This window comes from Sorex fumeus, unplaced genomic scaffold (genome assembly GCF_029834395.1).
Source record: "Sorex fumeus unplaced genomic scaffold, SorFum_2.1 ptg000094l, whole genome shotgun sequence".
In the NCBI taxonomy this organism is placed as follows: Eukaryota; Metazoa; Chordata; class Mammalia; order Eulipotyphla; family Soricidae; genus Sorex; species Sorex fumeus.
The window spans coordinates 21483866-21501706 of record NW_026606151.1 but is presented as its reverse complement, the minus strand read 5'-3'; the positions used below and the strand labels follow the sequence as shown (position 1 = coordinate 21501706).

General features: G+C 46.7%; 1 pseudogene; it reads right to left on the bottom strand.

Moving 5' to 3' along the window:
- Nucleotides 1–5560: 5560 nt before the first annotated feature.
- On the bottom strand, nt 5561–6290 carry LOC130040163 (RING finger and CHY zinc finger domain-containing protein 1-like; annotated as a pseudogene).
- Nucleotides 6291–17841: the final 11551 nt, after the last annotated feature.

Genomic DNA, 17841 nt, shown 5'->3' with positions numbered 1-17841 from the left:
ATGGGGTCCTAGCATTGCCCAATCCACAACCTGTGAAAGAAGGCTTTACGGAATGTTCTTAACGTGACCTCAGGATATGTGAAAGGAGCTAGAGTCCTTTGCTGCAGGTCCTTGGACGCTGGCTCCTCCTCTATTTCCTTGTGACTTCCAACTGAAATCAGTTTGGCGATGGCTTGGCACTGGAGTTTGGAGGGTTTTGAGTCTCTGACTGTCTGAGGGTCATATCAGATGGATGAATTCAAATCCTGACGCGATGTAATGGAACCCAAAGTTTCTTACTGGGGTTTTCATCTGTTGAAACAAAAGCAGTCTCTTTTCCCCAAATAAGGAGTTTCTCTGCTAACCATTTTTTGGTCAATTTTAACGCAGAGAGAATTCTTGTTTCCTGAATCTTTGTACCTTCCTGAAAATGCCTTTCAGCTGCTGTATAGGGGCTCTCCTTGGGGTAAATTTAAAAATTTTAAAGAGAATAAAAGACAAGGAGTCAAAGACAAGGAGTCAAATGGGGGCATACCTCTTTTCTTTGTTTTGAAGTTCATGAACAATTTAATCAGCTTAATCCATGGCTGAATAAATAGCAGTGCTCCTACATTATTAAATAAAAAATAAAGTATACAAGATTCTGTATATAGTTTTTATATATTTTCTGGAAGATGTTACAATGCTTGTATCAGAATCTTTTTTTTTTTCAGTTTTTTTTTCTTTTTTTATTAGTGAAAAACCATGAGGTACAGTTATAGGCTTACAAATTTTGTGCTTCGGTTTCAGTTATACAATGATCAAGTGCCCATCCCTCCACCAGTGCCCCTCATCCATCCCCATGGGTCCCAGCATCCCCCCCCATCCCCCTCCCCCCGTCCCATCCTGCCTCTGTGGCAGGGTATTCCCCCTTGTTCTCTCTCTCTTCTTTTGGGTACTGTGTTTTGGAAGAGAGGCTTTGAGTGGCAATCATGTTTGGTCTATCGACTACTTTTAGCATGCTTCTCCCACCCTGGGAGGACCCTCACAACACCCTTCATTTGGTACTCTCTTCTCTATCTGAGCTTCCTTTTCATCTAGAGCCTGTGGCTGGCCTTCCATTCATGGAGCAAAATTCCTGGTACTAATCTCAGCCATTCCTGGGTGTTACTCTCCCTTTTTGTTGCTTTATGTTCCCCAGATGAATGCAATCTTTCTGTGTCTATCCCGCTCTTTCTGACTCATTTCGCTTAACATGATACTTTCCATGTAGTACCACTTGTATGTAAATTTCATAACTTCATCTTTTCTAACAGCTACATAGTACTCCATTGTGTAAATGTACCAAAGTTTCTTTAACCAGTCATCTGTTCTTGGGCACTCAGGTTTTTTCCAGATTCTGGCTATTGTAAAGAGTGCTGCAATGAACAAACAATTGCAGATGTCACTTCGACTATACCTTTTTGCCTCTCTGGGATATATTCCCAGGAGTGCTATAGCTGGGTCAAATGGCAGATCAAATTCTAATTTTTTGAGAGTCGTCCATACTGTTTTCCAAAAGGGTTGGACCAGCCGGCATTCACACCAGCAGTGAAGGAGGGTCCCTTTCTCGCCACATCCGCGCCAGCACCGGTTGCTTTTGTTCTTGTGGATGTGGGCCAGTCTCTGTGGTGTGAAATGATATCTCATTGTGGTTTTGATCTGCATCTCTCTGATGATTAGTGATGTAGAGCATTTTCTCATGTGCCTTTTTGCCATTCGAATTTCTTCTTTGCGAAAGTTTCTGTTCATTTCCTCACCCCATTTTTTGATGGGGTTGGGTGATTTCTTCTTGTGGAGTTTAACCAGTACCTTGTATATCCTTGATATCAACCCCTTGTCAGATGTGTATTCGGCGAATATCCTTTCCCATTCTGTAGACTGTCTTTGTATTTTGGTCACTGTTTCTTTGGAGGTGCAGAAGCTTCTTAGTTTAAGATAGTTCCATTTATCTATCTCTGTTTTCACTTCTCCATTGCCGTTCTGGAGGATGTGATGGATCCATCAGGACATCGGAGGGCAGTCATCTTGGTCTTATAATTGGCCAATGACAGGCAGGCCTTACGAATACTTTTCCCGGCTTTTGTCGCATCTACCAGTACTTCTGCTCTTCTCTCTTTGAGGTCTTCCTTGATCGCATCTCTGCACTGCTTGCAAGCTCGGACGTTAGCTTGCGGTTGCCTGAGGCATACGCCAAACTACGCTGGCGAATTAGCTCAAGAGTTTTTGAAGATAGGCGACTTTTTGTGGCTATCTCTCTCTTGGCGTTCCTCGCACATTCATGGAGGTGCTGAACCAGTCGATCGTATTCCTCGTCAATGTTGTCAACAATGGCATCTTCCCATGTTGCCGCAATAGTACCAAAGAGTTCCCAGTTGGTGGTAATTCTGGGAGTTCTCTTTTTGAACTTTGCAGCCCTTTCTCCCCACTCTGTGAAGTAGAATTTTGCACGAAGGAGACGGTGGTCCGATCCCGTTCGAAATTTTGGGACAACAGCGACATCAGTAAGGCAAAACCGTCGATTGAATATGATGTGGTCTATTTCATTGTGGAATCGTCCACTGGGAGACTCCCATGTCCATCGTTTAGATTCTGCCTTCTAGAACTGTGAGTTACCATGAATGGTCTTGGTCGACATGATGAACTCAGACAGTCTCTCACCCTGTTCGTTCCATTCTAGGCCATGGGTCCCGATGTGAAGTTCTTCAGCTGATCTTCTCGGTCCTATCTTGGCATTAACATCACCCACAATGATCTTGTAGAAGGTGTGGTCTTCTTTATAGAACTTCTCTAGCTCCATGTAGAACTTCTCGATTTCTCTTTCATCATAATGAGATGTTGGTGCGTAGACAACGAAGATAGAAACTGCAGGAAGTGAGCCACATCTATTCAAATGTAAACGTCCGATTCGGGTTGTTAGGCATTCAAATGAATCAATGCTCTTGGCCAAGTTTGTGTTGACAAGGACACCGACGCATCCAACACCTCTTTTATCACATGTTCCGAGGAACAATTCTTCTCCAGTGTCGAAAACGGCATGGTGAGATTCGTGCCTTCTTGTCTCGGTCAGACCAATGATGTCATACTTGATCATTCGCGCTTGTACCATCAGGTCCTCGATGGATGCATCGGATGCTAGCGTACATGCATTGAAAGTACAGATGATCATTTTTGTCTTCCTTCGTTGTGGCAGCCTAGGTCGGCCTTGAGATTTTGTCGGCCTCTCCTTTCTCATCCTTCTCAGTGCTGCCATATCGGTGAAGCCTTCAGGGTCAGGTGAATGAGACCAGTTGTAGTTACTGGATTTGGCATATCGAATACACAGTGGATAGCTTGCCAGGCTCTTCCGTGTGGGCAGAATACTCTCGGTAGCTTGCCAGTCTTTCCGAGAGGGAAAGAGGCTTTTGGGGTGACCTCTAATCACCCTTGTAGGTGTTACCATATTTGAACCCTATCAAATATGGTACAACAATTCCAGAAGATGGGTATTTAGTGTCATATGATGTGTCGCACGGCCGCAAGCGGCCGCACGGGTCCGGAAAGCATCCTGGAGTGTGGCGACGTTTGGGTAGTGGAAGTAGTTTTGATAGTGGAAGTCTGCCAGTGGGGTATTTATCTGGGTAGGGTCGGTCTCCTGTGCACAATTCGATCCCTGGGTGGTTGATGGAAACAGACAGGGCAGGGTAGGGGGGGGGCTCCTGATTAGAATCCCTTTGTCACCTGTGGTGGTGGGAGCAAGCAGAGAAGCTCTGTCCCTGGGTCCGCCGAGCCTGGAGTCCAAGGTCTCAGAGAGTTCCGCTTATCTTGTTCTGTGGGTCTTCAGTCGTGCGTGGGTCTTGGTCAGAGCTGCTGCGCGGGTCCGGAAAGCGTCCTGGAGTGTGGCGACGGTTGGGTAGTGGAAGATTATCCATGACTTCTACTCAAATCTCTTCGATAGCCATGTCCACTTGCTGTCATACCAAATTCCACAGTATGGGTATGTCGTTCCTAATGTTCTCCCTTCCGAAATCCGACACGCCATTTCGTCGGTAAAGAAACAAACAGCACCCGGCCCAGACAAGGTCAGACCTGAACACCTGAAGAACCTGCCGTCAATACTCATCAATACACTGGCTCGGCTCTTCACTTGCTACCTGTCTGAATGCAAGGTTCCATCCCAATGGAAAACCAGCAGGACCGTACTACTGTTCAAGAAGGGAGACATCCATGACATTGGCAACTATCGCCCGATCTGCCTATTGTCTGTTATCTACAAGTTGTTCCCTCGAGTCATCCTGAATAGGATTGGCAGAACACTAGATGAAGGACAACCATGCGAGCAAGCAGGGTTCCGCAAAGGATTCAGCACCATCGACCATATCCACACGATAACCAAGCTCATTGAGGTTTCTCGGGAGTTCAAGATGCCGCTCTGCTTAATGTTTATTGATTTAAAGAAGGCCTTTGATTCTGTTGAGATGGAAGCGGTCATTGAAGCCCTAGCCAATCAGGGCATTCAAGCCCAATACATCAGGATCCTCCGTGAGCTGTATTGCGGATTCACTACCAGGATCTCACCATTCTACAAAGAAGTGATCGTTGATGTCAAGAGAGGGGTTCGGCAGGGTGATACCATTTCACCAAAACTCTTCAGTGCCACCCTCGAGAACATCATGCGACGACTGGAATGGGAAGGAATGGGAGTGAAGATAGATGGTCGGCAACTACACCACCTCCGCTTTGCTGATGACATTGTTTTAATAACACCAAACATCAGCCAAGCGGCACAAATGCTGGCCAACTTTGACCGTGAGTGTGGAAAGGTAGGACTACAGCTGAATCTTACGAAGACAATGTTTATGAGAAACAGCCTCGTTCCTGACGCCTCATTCGCTCTCAACGGAACGACCATCTCCGAATGCAACAGCTACGTGTACCTAGGTCGAGAGGTCAACATGACAAATGACCTGGCACCCGAGCTGCGCAGGAGGAAGAGAGCAGCTTGGAATGCCTTCAAGAACGTCGAAGAAATAGCTAAGAGGACGAAGAACCTCCGGCTCTGGGCACATCTCTTTGATTCCACTTTTCTTCCTGCATTAACATATGCCTCAGAGACCTGGGCCCTAAGCAAACAAGATGGGAACGCTATTCAGGTCTCCCAAAGAAGAATAGAAAGAGCTATACTTGGAATGTCACGTTTCACTCAAATGAGAGAAAGAATCCGGAGTTTCAACATCCGTAGATGATCAAGAATCAGGGACGCTGTCTCATTTGCCAAGGTCTCAAAAATCAGATGGGCTGGTCACGTAATGAGATTTAAAGACGATCTCTGGACTAGAGCTGTTACTAATTGGATTCCACGGGATGTCAAAAGACCGCGTGGCCACCCACCTACCAGATGGTCAGACTTCTTCATCAAGATCATGAACGATCGGTTTGAGACTCTTTATGTTCCTCCAGCGAACAGACACCATTGGGCTACAGTAGCACGCGACAGGGACAAATGGAGACGTTACTGGCACCCGCTCGAGGAAATCGACTATTAACAGGAAGTCAAGTAATCAAGTGATCAAGTATAGGTTGGTCATTGCTGGTCTGGTGAAATTCTACATCCCCCAGTTTGAGCAGACTGAACTGTTGATCTTCCATTGCAATCATTGCAGAGAATGTCCACAGTCACGTTCTGATATTCTGAAGGCATGGGAGTCTGTGCTACCTCATCATCCAGCTGTCGCCAGTACCTAGACATATCTAAAGCAGAATGCATACATAACGGACATCTGTAGCCTTCTTTCAACATTTCTTCATAACATGTTCTATGTAAAAGATGCCCACATGGCAAGACATGAGCAACAATACGGGATATATGAATGTCCTCCAAACATATTGGGCAATTCTGTCAGGAGACATTTTCAATACACTTGTGTTTCTCTTGAAGATTTATAGCTAGGCATAAGTTACACTTCAAACAGTGGACAAAATCTTCCTTTGGACCAGTCCTGCAAATTCCACATTTTTCACAATGATACTGCTTCCTGTCTTTGTAAAAGAGGTGGCATAGACTACAGTAATATTCTCCAAATGACGTGCTGCATTCTTCACAAGTCTGTTGGGCATGTTGAATTTTTTCACAGTTCATGAACTGCACTTCCTTTACATTAAAGTGATCTACCTGATGATCATCTTGACTATCATAACACAACCGGCAAGTATAAAGTTTTTCACAGCAAGGTGCCTTCAGGATACATCCTCTCTCATAGTGCTCGCAGCCCCGCCGCCCGGCACCATCTGCCACAACCGAGGCCGCCATGCCCAGCACCGGCCCACCGGCTCCTTGGACGGGGCCCTGTCGGGAAGGAAAGCCACGCCCAGAGGAGCAGTGCAGCTTGATTCTGTATTGTTTACAACTGTATATCCACATGAAAAAAGTTAATCGCAGAACTCACTCTTTATTAAAATTAAGTCAAAATCTCTGCACTGCTTTGCAAGCTCGGACGTTAGCTTGCGGTTGCCTGAGGCATGCGCCAAACCTCGCTGGCGAATTAGCTCAAGAGTTTTCGAAGATAGGCGACTTTTTGTGGCTATCTCTCTCTTGGCGTTCCTCGCACATTCATGGAGGTGCTGAACCAGTCGATCGTATTCCTCGTCAATGTTGTCAACAATGGCATCTTCCCATGTTGCCGCAATAGTACCAAAGAGTTCCCAGTTGGTGGTCGTTCTGGGAGTTCTCTTTTTGAACTTTGCAGCCCTTTCTCCCCGCTCTGTGAAGTAGAATTTTGCACGAAGGAGACGGTGGTCCGATCCCGTTCGAAATTTTGGGACAACAGCGACATCAGTCAGGCAAAACCGTCGATTGAATATGATGTGGTCTATTTCGTTGTGGAATCGTCCACCGGGAGACTCCCATGTCCATCGTTTAGATTCTGCCTTCTGGAACTGTGAGTTACCATGAATGGTCTTGGTCGACATGATGAACTCAGACAGTCTCTCACCCTTTTCGTTCCATTCTAGGACATGGGTTCCGATGTGAAGTTCTTCAGCTGATCTTCTCAGTCCTATCTTGGCATTAAAATCACCCACAATGATCTTGTAGAAGGTGTGGTCTTCTTTATAGAATTTCTCTAGCTCCATGTAGAACTTCTCGATTTCTCTTTCATCATAATGAGATGTTGGTGCGTAAGACAAGGAAGATAGAAACTGCAGGTAGTGAGTCACATCTATTCAAATGTAAACGTCCGATTCGGGTTGTTAGGCATTCGAATGAATCAATGCTCTTGGCCAAGTTTGTGTTGATAAGGACACCTACGCCTCCAACACCTCTTTTATCGCATGTTCCGAGGAACAATTCTTCTCCAGTGTCGAAAACGGCATGGTGAGATTCGTGTCTTCTTGTCTCGGTCAGACCAATGATGTCGTACTTGATCATTCGCGCTTGTACCATCAGGTCCTCGATGGATGCATCTGATGCTAGCGTACGTGCATTGAAAGTACAGACGATCATTTTTGTCTTCCTTCGTTGTGGCAGCCTAGGTCCGCCTTGAGATTTTGTTGGCCTCTCCTTTCTCATCCTTCTCAGTGCTGCCATATCGGTGAAGCCTTCAGGGTCAGGTGAATGAGACCAGTTGTAGTTACTGGTTTTGGCATATCGAATACACAGCGGATAGCTTGCCAGGCTCTTCCGTGCAGGCGGAATACTCTCGGTAGCTTGCCAGTCTTTCCGAGAGGTATAGAGGCTTTTGGGGTGACCTCTAATCACCCTTGTAGGTGTTACCATATTTGAACCCTATCAAATATGGTACGACAATTCCAGAAGACGGGTATTTAGTGTCTTATGATGTGTCCGGAAAGCGTCCTGGAGTGTGGCGACGGCTGGGTAGTGGAAGTAGTGTCGAGAGTGGAAGTCTGCCAGTGGGGTATTTATCTGGGTAGGGTGGGTCTACTGTGCACAATTCGATCCCTGGGTGGTTGATGGAAGCAGACAGGGCAGGGTAGGGTGGGGCTCCTGATTAGAATCCCTTTGTCACCTGTGGTGGTGGGAGCAAGCAGAGAAGCTCTGTCCCTGGGTCCGCCGAGCCTGGAGTCCAAGGTCTCAGAGAGTTCCGCTTACCTTGTTCTGTGGGTCTTCAGTTGTGCGTGGGTCTCGGCCGGAGCTGCCGCGCGGGTCCGTAAAGCGTCCTGGAGTGTGGCGACGGCTGGGTAGTGGAAGTAGTGTCGAGAGTGGAAGTCTGCCAGTGGGGTATTTATCTGGGTAGGGTGGGTCTCCTGTGCACAATTCGATCCCTGGGTGGTTGATGGAAGCAGACAGGGCAGGGTAGGGTGGGGCTCCTGATTAGAATCCCTTTGTCACCTGTGGTGGTGGGAGCAAGCAGAGAAGCTCTGCCCCTGGGTCCGCCGAGCCTGGAGTCCAAGGTCTCAGAGAGTTCCGCTTACCTTGTTCTCTGGGTCTTCAGTTGTGCGTGGGTCTCAGCCGGAGCTGCCGCGCCGGTCCGGAAAGCGTCCTGGAGTGTGGCGACGGCTGGGTAGTGGAAGTAGCTAACGTCCGAGCTTGCAAAGCAGTGCAAAGATGCGATCAAGGAAGACCTCAAAGAGAGAAGAGCAGAAGTACTGGTAGATGCGGCAGAAGCCGGGAAAAGTATTCGTAACGCCCGCCTGTCCTTCGCCAACTATAAGACCAAGATGACTGCCCTCCGACGTCCTGATGGATCCATCACATCCTCCAGAACGGCAATGGAGAAGATTATCCATGACTTCTACTCAAATCTCTTCGATAGCCATGTCCACTTGCCGACATACCAAATTCCACAGGATGGGTATGTCGTTCCCAACGTTCTCCCTTCCCAAATCCGACACGCCATTTCGTCAGTAAAGAAGCAAACAGCACCCGGCCCAGACAAGGTCAGACCTGAACACCTGAAGAACCTGCCGTCAGTACTCATCAATACACTGGCTCGGCTCTTCACACGCTACCTGTCTGAATGCAAGGTTCCATCTCAATGGAAAACCAGCAGGACCGTACTACTGTTCAAGAAGGGAGACATCCATGACATTGGCAACTATCGCCCGATCTGCCTATTGTCTGTCATCTACAAGTTGTTCACTCGAGTCATCCTGAATAGGATTGGCAGAACACTAGATGAAGGACAACCATGTGAGCAAGCAGGGTTCCGCAAAGGATTCAGCACCATCGACCATATCCACACGATAACCAAACTCATTGAGGTTTCTCGGGAGTTCAAGATGCCGCTCTGCTTAACGTTCATTGATTTAAAGAAGGCCTTTGATTCTGTTGAGACGGAAGTGGTCATTGAAGCCCTAGCCAATCAGGGCATTCAAGCCCAATACATCAGGATCCTCCGTGAGCTGTATTGCGGATTCACTACCAGGATCTCACCATTCTACAAAGAAGTGATCGTTGATGTCAAGAGAGGGGTGCGGCAGGGTGATACCATTTCACCAAAACTCTTCAGTGCCACCCTCGAGAACATCAATCGACGACTGGAATGGGAAGGAATGGGAGTGAAGATAGATGGTCGGCAACTACACCACCTCCGCTTTGCTGATGACATTGTTTTAATAACACCAAACATCAGCCAAGCGGCACAAATGCTGGCCGACTTTGACCGTGAGTGTGGAAAGGTAGGACTACAGCTGAATCTTATGAAGACAATGTTTATGAGAAACAGCCTTGTTCCTGACGCCCCATTCGCTCTCAATGGAACGACCATCTCTGAATGCAACAGCTATGTGTACCTAGGTCGAGAGGTCAACATGACAAATGACCTGGCACCCGAGCTGCGCAGGAGGAAGAGAGCGGCTTGGAACGCCTTCAAGAACGTCGAAGAAATAGCTAAGAGGACGAAGAACCTCCGGCTCCGGGCACATCTCTTTGATTCCACTGTTCTTCCTGCATTAACATATGCCTCAGAGACCTGGGCCCTACGCAAACAAGATGAGAACGCTATTCAGGTCTCCCAAAGAAGAATAGAAAGAGCTATGCTTGGAATATCACGTTTTCACTCAAATGAGAGAACGAATCCGGAGTTCTGATATCCGTCGACGATCAAGGATCAGAGACGCTGTCTCATTTGCCAAGGTGTGGAAAATCAGATGGGCTGGTCACGTAATGAGATTTAAAGACGACCGTTGGACTAGAGCTGTTACTGATTGGATTCCACGGGATGTCAAGAGACCGCGTGGCCGCCCACCTACCAGATGGTCAGACTTCTTTGTCAAGGTCATGAACGATCGGTTTGAGGCCCTCCATGTTCCCGGAGCGAAGAGATGCCATTGGGCTACACTAGCACGCGACAGGGACAAATGGAGACGTTACTGGCGCCCGCTCGAGCAAATCGACGACTAATGGGAAGTTAAGTGATTAAGTGATTAAGTCAAAATGGATCTAAGATTTAAAAGTACATGTCATTATTTGATTCTGTCTATTCTCTTTTGTTTATATATCACAGATAAATACCTGACAGAATTCTACTCAACTCTAAGAGTAAACGAAATCTTGCAGGTTTTTGCAACTTGGAAGGACCCGGGGAGCATCGTGTTAAGCGACATAATTCAGAGGGAGGACAGTACGGTATAATTTCACTCATCTGTAGATTAAAATGTTGACAATTTCACTCATCTGTAGATTAAAATGTTGATAATTCTGCCCCCTTGGGAATGCCATGCATCTTAGTTGCAAGTACTTTGTGAAAATGAAATCAGCACAAGAAAAGAAACAAATATTGGTCACTGGATGTTAAAGTTCTGTTTCAAAGTGAATATGAATAGCCAACATTTTTTTCTTTTTTAATGTAGGAGTACTGCTATTTATTCCGCCTCTGATTAGCTGATTGAATTGTGAATGAACTCAACCTTACTTTTTTTTCCATTTTTTATAATTTTATTTATTGAATCACCGTGAGAGCTGTTACAAAGCTTTTGGGTCTATGTCTCGGTCATACAATGAAACACCCGTACTTCACCAGTGCCCATTCTCCACCACTAAAACCCCCAGTATACCCCCATCCCACACTCTCCCCCTACCTGTGGGGCAGATGATTTCCACATTACTCTCTCACTACTTTAATCACATTCAATATTTCGACACCAGACCCACCATTATTGAGATTTTACCCCAACACTTAGATCTGATGAAAAGGCAATAGTAGACAATTTGTGTTCTATTGCTGGTTATGAATAACATATGATGTCGCGTGGCTGCAGTAGGATCATGTGATTTTGAAGTTCTGAAAGTTTAACACTTAAATCTGGAGTGATTTCTGCCAAAAGCCACTGGGTTTCGAGATTTGCTCCTGAGTCTCTGGGATCATGGCCGTTGAACAGTTTGTTCAGGAGCCAGAGAGGCCGTTCGTGGGCGATGACTTGGGTCTTGTTGGGAGGGGAGACCAGGACCAGCTCCACCCTCATCCTGTGAGGCCCAAAATGTTTTGTAACTGTGGGCCCAGGCCTGACTGTCCAATGGCCTCTGGAGGATGATGGCCACCGAGCAGCCAAGGGGCAGCAGGCAGAGGGACAACACCCTTTCCCCCTTGGGGTGGCCCGGCGACAGTAACCTACTGCATGGTCTGGACACATTTCTGCCAAAAGCCACTGGGTTTTGAGATTTGTTTCTGAGTCTCTGGGATCATGGCCGTTAAGCAGCTTGATCAGGAGCCAGAGAGGCCATTTGTGGGCGATGACTTGGAGTCTCGTTGGGGTGGGGAGGACAGGCCCGGCTCCATCCCCATCCCATGAGGTCCAAAATGTCTCATCACTGAGGTCCCAAGCCTGACTGTCCAATGGCCTCTGGAGGATGACGGCCACCACGCTGCCAGGGGAACGCAGGGCAGAGGGACAACACCCTTTCCCCCCTGGGGTGGAATAGCCAATAATTTTTTCTGGACTTGTCTGCATTTATTTGGGCTCAAGAGATAGCGCAGAGGGGTGGACCATTGTTGCTTGCAGGAGGGAGGCTGACTTCAAAACTTGGCACTGTCTGGTACCCTGAGCACCACAGGCCGTGAGCCTGGAGCACAGAGCTATGGGTGGCCCTCGAGTACCTTTAGTCATGCCTGAAATACCCCCCACCCTACAGAGGTTCAAGCTTGGCTTTAGACCCTGAGATGTCATCCCATGGGCAATGAGTAGGGGACCACATGTGGTTTCCCCGTGGGTCCCCCAAGCAACTGGTAGTCAAGTGATAGGCAGGGACTGGACGTGCCTTTGCTCCTGGTTGTGTTCTGACTCGGGAACCCGGCCTGAGGTCTCAGTGCTGGGCAGTGGGCTGGTTCCTGGCACCAGGTCCTGACCTTGCTCTTGCTGGCCCTCTGCAGACACAAGGAGAAGGTGGATGAGAACCTGCTTGGTGACAGCCCCTCTCCCCCTTCTCTCTGTGTAGCTAATCAATTTTTTTTCTTTCTTTTTTTTTGGGTCACACCCAGAGATGCTCAGCAGTGACTTCTGGCTCTGCACTCAGGAATTACTCCTGGTGGTGCTTGGGGGACTATATGGGATGTCGGGAATTGAACCCTGGTGGGCTGCGTGCAAGGCAAATGCCCTCCCTGCTGTACTATCTCTCCGACCCCAAATAAATTTAAGAATACTTTCTAAATTGTTATAGTAATTTTCGGCCTTTCTAGGGCAATAGTTAAGCAGTGTGATAGTTTCATGTCATAAGTGTTCAGATATTAATAGCATACTAAAATGTCAGGATAACATTTAAAATAATAACATACTAGATGAATCAGAAAGGAAAAGTAAAAATTTTACATATAAAACACTGCTGGTGGGTGATTTTCAATGAAATTTATTCCGATATGTGACTATAATTTAGGCCATAAGTTGTCATTCTAATTGTATGTGGAGATTATTTTTGTACAATCTTTGACTTTTTGTGAGAACTATGAGGTAACTCTGGTCAATGCCCTCTCTGTCTGTGTCTTCTTATTTTTACAGATCTTACGTCACGTTTCTTCTTGTTTTCATTTCTTTAAAACAGCTGTCATCTCCTGGTATAGTAAATTCTATTAAACTCGACCTGAACTAGGCCCTTCATGCCTATGATTCCTAAAAACCCATTTTCATTATTTATTTTTTCTCATGTTAAATATCAGTAATAATGTATCTCGTGATAATGTGAAATAAGCATATATAAGATGAGAATTTAAAAAATTCAGTCATTGTGAAATCACAAAATTATTTATGATTGGGTTTCAGGCATATGGTATTTCAACACCAGTCCCTTAATCAGTGTTTACTTTGTTAGGGTCCGGTGTCTGAAAGACCACACAAAGCAATGAACTCTGCAGTGTAAGATTTAATTTGGCACCAGTCGAACAAGCACGAAGTTTAGAGAGCTGACCGGTCAGAGCCATCCCGTCCAGTAGGAGAGTGACCCCTCCCCTTGTTTCTAGAGTCCTTTTATTTATTTTATTTTATTTTTTTATTAGTGAAACACCACGAGGTATGATTATAGACTTATAAATTTTTGTGCTTAGGTTTCAGTTATACAATGATCAAGTACCCATCCCTCCACCAGTGCCCATCCTCCCCCCCCACGGGTCCCAACATCCCTCCCACCCCCTATCCCCCCCCCCCCCCCGTCCCACCCTGCCTCTGTGGCAGGGCATTCCCCCTTGTTCTCTAGAGTCCTTTTATACTCTGAAATCGCAAGGGGCTTCCTTCACCATCTTCTGCCACTCTCCGGTGACCTTTTCCTTGGTTTGTTTGGTGGTTATCTCCACTGACTTCGTGCAGGGGGTAATTCTGCTTTTTCGGCTGATACCCATCAATGGGTTGGCGTAGTTTTGCCTTTTTGGCTGATCCCCCGAAATGGGTGTTATCTGGTTCAACTGACAGTTACTGGCAAAAGCTGTGCTTTTCCAAAATGGCTCTCTGCTGAGACTAAGCAATGCTAAGTATTGCAGGATCACAAGTTCTCTCTGCCAATGACACCCCTTTCACCCAGTTGCCTCCCGCTCTCCAGATGTCTCTCCAAAAGTTGCTTTTTGGTATATTTTTGCCTGTGATTTTAGTTTTAGCAGTTTGACTCTGATGTGTCTGGTATGGGGTCTGAGGGTTGGGATATTGCTTGGAATTCTACTAGCTTAATGAATCTATAAGGTTATGTATTTTGGGAAAGTACATTGGGAAAATTTAAGTGTCTATGGATCTTCTGGTAGTGAATCCGCAATAGAGCTCACGGAGGATCTTGATGTATTGGGCTTGAATGCCCTGATTGGCTGGGGCTTCAATGACGACTTCCGTCTCAACAGAATCAAAGGCCTTCTTTAAATCAATGAACGTTAAACAGAGTGGCATCTTGAACTCCCGAGAAACCTCAATGAGCTTGGTTATCGTGTGGATATGGTCAATGGTGCTGAATCCTTTGCGGAACACGGATTGCTCGCATGGTTGTCCTTCATCTAGTGTTCTACCAATCCTATTTAGGATGACTCAAGTGAAAAACTTGTAGATGACAGACAATAGGCAGTTCGGGTGGTGATAGTTGCCAATGTCATGGATGTCTCCCTTCTTGAACAGTAGTACGGTCCTGCTGGTTTTCCATTGGAATGGAACCTTGCATTCAGATAGGTAGCGTGTGAAGAGCCGACCAAGTGTATTGATGAGTACTGACGGTAGGTTCTTCAGGTGTTCAGGTCTGACCTTGTCTGGGTCGCGTGCTGTTCATTTCTTTTTCGACGAAATGGCGTGTCGGATTTTGGAAGGGAAAATGTTGGGAACGACATATCCATCCTGTGTAATTTGGTATGTCGGCAAGTGGACATGGCTATCGAAGAGATTTGAGTAGACGTCATGGATAATCTCCATTGCCGTTCTGGAGGATGTGACGGATCCATCAGGACGTCGGAGGGCAGTCATCTTGGTCTTGCAGTTGGCAAGGACAGGCGGGCGTTACGAATACTTTTCCCGGCTTCTGCCACATCTACCAGCACTTCTGCTCTTCTCTCTTTGAGGTCTTCCTTGATCGCATGTCTGCACTGCTTTGCGAGCTTTGACTTTCACTTGCGGTTGCATGAGGCATGCACCAAACCACGCTGGCGAATAAGCTCAAGAGTTTTCGAAGACAGGATTTTTTTGTGGCTATCTCTCTCTTGGTGTTCCTCGCACAATCATGGAGGTGCTGAACCAGTCAGTCGTATTCCTCGTCAATGTTGATCAACAATAGCATCTTCCCATGTTGCCGCAATAGTGCCAAAGAGCTCCTAGTTGGTGGTCATTCTGGGAGTTCACTTTTTAAACTTTGCAGCCCTTTCTCCCTGCTCTGTGAAGTAGAATTTTTAACGAAGGAGACAGTGGTCTGATCCCGTTCGGAATTTTGGGACAACAGCGACATCAGTCAGGCAAAATCGTCGATTGAATATGATGTGGTCTATTTCATTGTGGAAGCGTTCACCGGGAGACTCCCATGTCCAATGTTTAGGTTCTGCCTTCTGGAATCTTGAGTTACCATGGATGGTCTTGGTCAACATGATGAACTCAGACAGTCTCTCACCCTGTTTGTTCCATTCTAGGCCATGGGTCCCGATGTGAAGTTCTTCAGCTGATCTTCTTGGTCCTATCTTGGCATTAAAATCACCCAGGATGATCTTGTAGAAGGTGTGGTCTTCTTTATAGAACTTCTCCAGCTCCATGTAGAACTTCTCAATTTCTCTTTCATCATAATGAGATGTTGGTGCGTAGACAACGAAGATAGAAACTGCCGGCAGTGAGCCACATATATTCAAATGTAAACATCCGATTCTGGTTGTTAGGCATTCGAATGAATCAATGCTCATGGCCCAGTTTGTGTTGACAAAGACACCGACGCCTCTGCCACCTCTTTTATCGCATGTTCCGAGGAACTATTCTCCAGTGTCAAAAACAGCATGGTGAGATTCGTGCCTTCTTGTCTCGGTCTCGATCTCACCATTCTACAAAGAAGTAATCATTGATGTCAAGAGAGGGGTTCAGCAGGGTGATACCATTTCACAGAAAGTCTTCAGTGCCACCCTCGAGAACATCATGCGACGACTGGAATGGGAAGGAATGGGAGTGAAGATAGATGGTCGGCAACTACACCACCTCCGCTTTGCTGATGACATTGTTTTAATAACACCAAACATCAGCCAAGCGGCACAAATGCTGCCCGACTTTGACCGTGAGTGTGGAAAGGTAGGACTACAGCTGAATCTTACGAAGACAATGTTTATGAGAAACAGCCTCGTTCCTGATGCCCCGTTCGCTCTCAACGGAACGACCATCTCCGAATGCAACAGCTATGTGTACCTAGGTTGAGAAGTCAACATGATAAATGACCTGGCATCCAAGCTGCGCAGGAGGAAGAGAGCGGCTTGTAACGCCTTCAAGAACGTCAGAGAAATAGCTAAGAGGACGAAGAACCTCCGGCTCTGGGCACATCTCTTTGATTCCACTGTTCTTCCTGCATTAACATATGCCTCAGAGACCTGGGCCCTACGGAAACAGGATGAGAATGCTATTCAGATCTCCCAAAGACGAATTGAAAGAGCTATGCTTGGAATATCACGTTTCACTCAAATGAGAGAAAGCATCCGGAGTTCCGACCTCCGTCGACGATCAAGAATCAGGGACGCTGTCTCATTTGCCAAGGTGTCAAAAACCAGATGGGCTAGTCACGTAATGAGATTTAAGGACGACCGCTGGACTAGAGCTGTTACCGACTGAATTCCACGGGATGTCAAAAGACCGCGTGGCCACCCACCTACCAGATGGTCAGACTTCTTCATCAAGATCATGAACGATCCGTTTGAGGCTCTTCATGTTCCCAGAGCGAACAGATGCCATTGGGCTACACTAGCACGCAACAGGGACAAATGGAGACGTTTCTGGTGCCCGCTTGAGCAAATCGACGACTAACAGGAAGTTAAGTGATTAAGTGATTAAGTGATGGATCTTCTGAAATTTCGGGAAATTTTAAGCCATTTCTTTGAACAATTTTTCAATCTTCCTCTCTTTTACTTTCTGGGATTCTTATTCCATAATGTTAGCTCTTTTGTTATAGTTCCATAGACTGCTGAAATTGTTTATTTTCTCCTAAAATATTTAAAGAATTTATTTACCCCCATTTTAATTCAATTAATTAATTATTTTTTTAAATTTATTTTTGGTATCAGAACCACACCCGGCAGTGCTCAAGAACTGTGCTCAAGTTCTGTGCTCAAGAATCACTCCCGGTGGTGCTCAAAGGAGCATATGTAGTGCTGGGGAGCAAACCTGGGTTGGCTGTGTGCAAGGTGAGCACCCTACGTGCTGTATTCTCTTTCTGCCCCTCCACCTTTTGTATTGATGTAGTTTGATTTATAATACTATCAATGATATTTTTATATTTTTTTATTTTATTTTTTATGTAGGAGTACTTCTATTTATTCAGCCACTGATTAGCTGATTGAATTGTGCATGAACTCCACCCCCCGCCCCAAGCAGAGCCCTAGCAGCTGAGGACCTCCGGAGCCAGCCACGGTCATGCTGGGACCACTCTCCACACGTCTGGATGGGCCTCATGCATGAAAGAACTGGCAGAGGAACCCAGGCATGCGGGTCCCAAGGCTGAGGTCTCCAAGCCTACTCAGATTGGGACTGGGTCTTCTCCACCCAGACCCCCACCCCCCCATCTTCCAGTAGGTAGGTGTCACACCCACCAGCTGCCGCCAGCGCCAGGTTGGTCCCATCAAGGGCCAAGACGCAGAGAGTATAAAACCCAGCTCCGGGAGGAGAACAGTGCAGAGTCTCCTGCCCCCGCGCCTGGCTGTCCTCACTGGGGCCCCTTGGAGAGGAGAGGGTTGAGTTTCTCTCCCCACTCTCCCACCCCAAGCAGAGCCCCAGCAGCTGTGG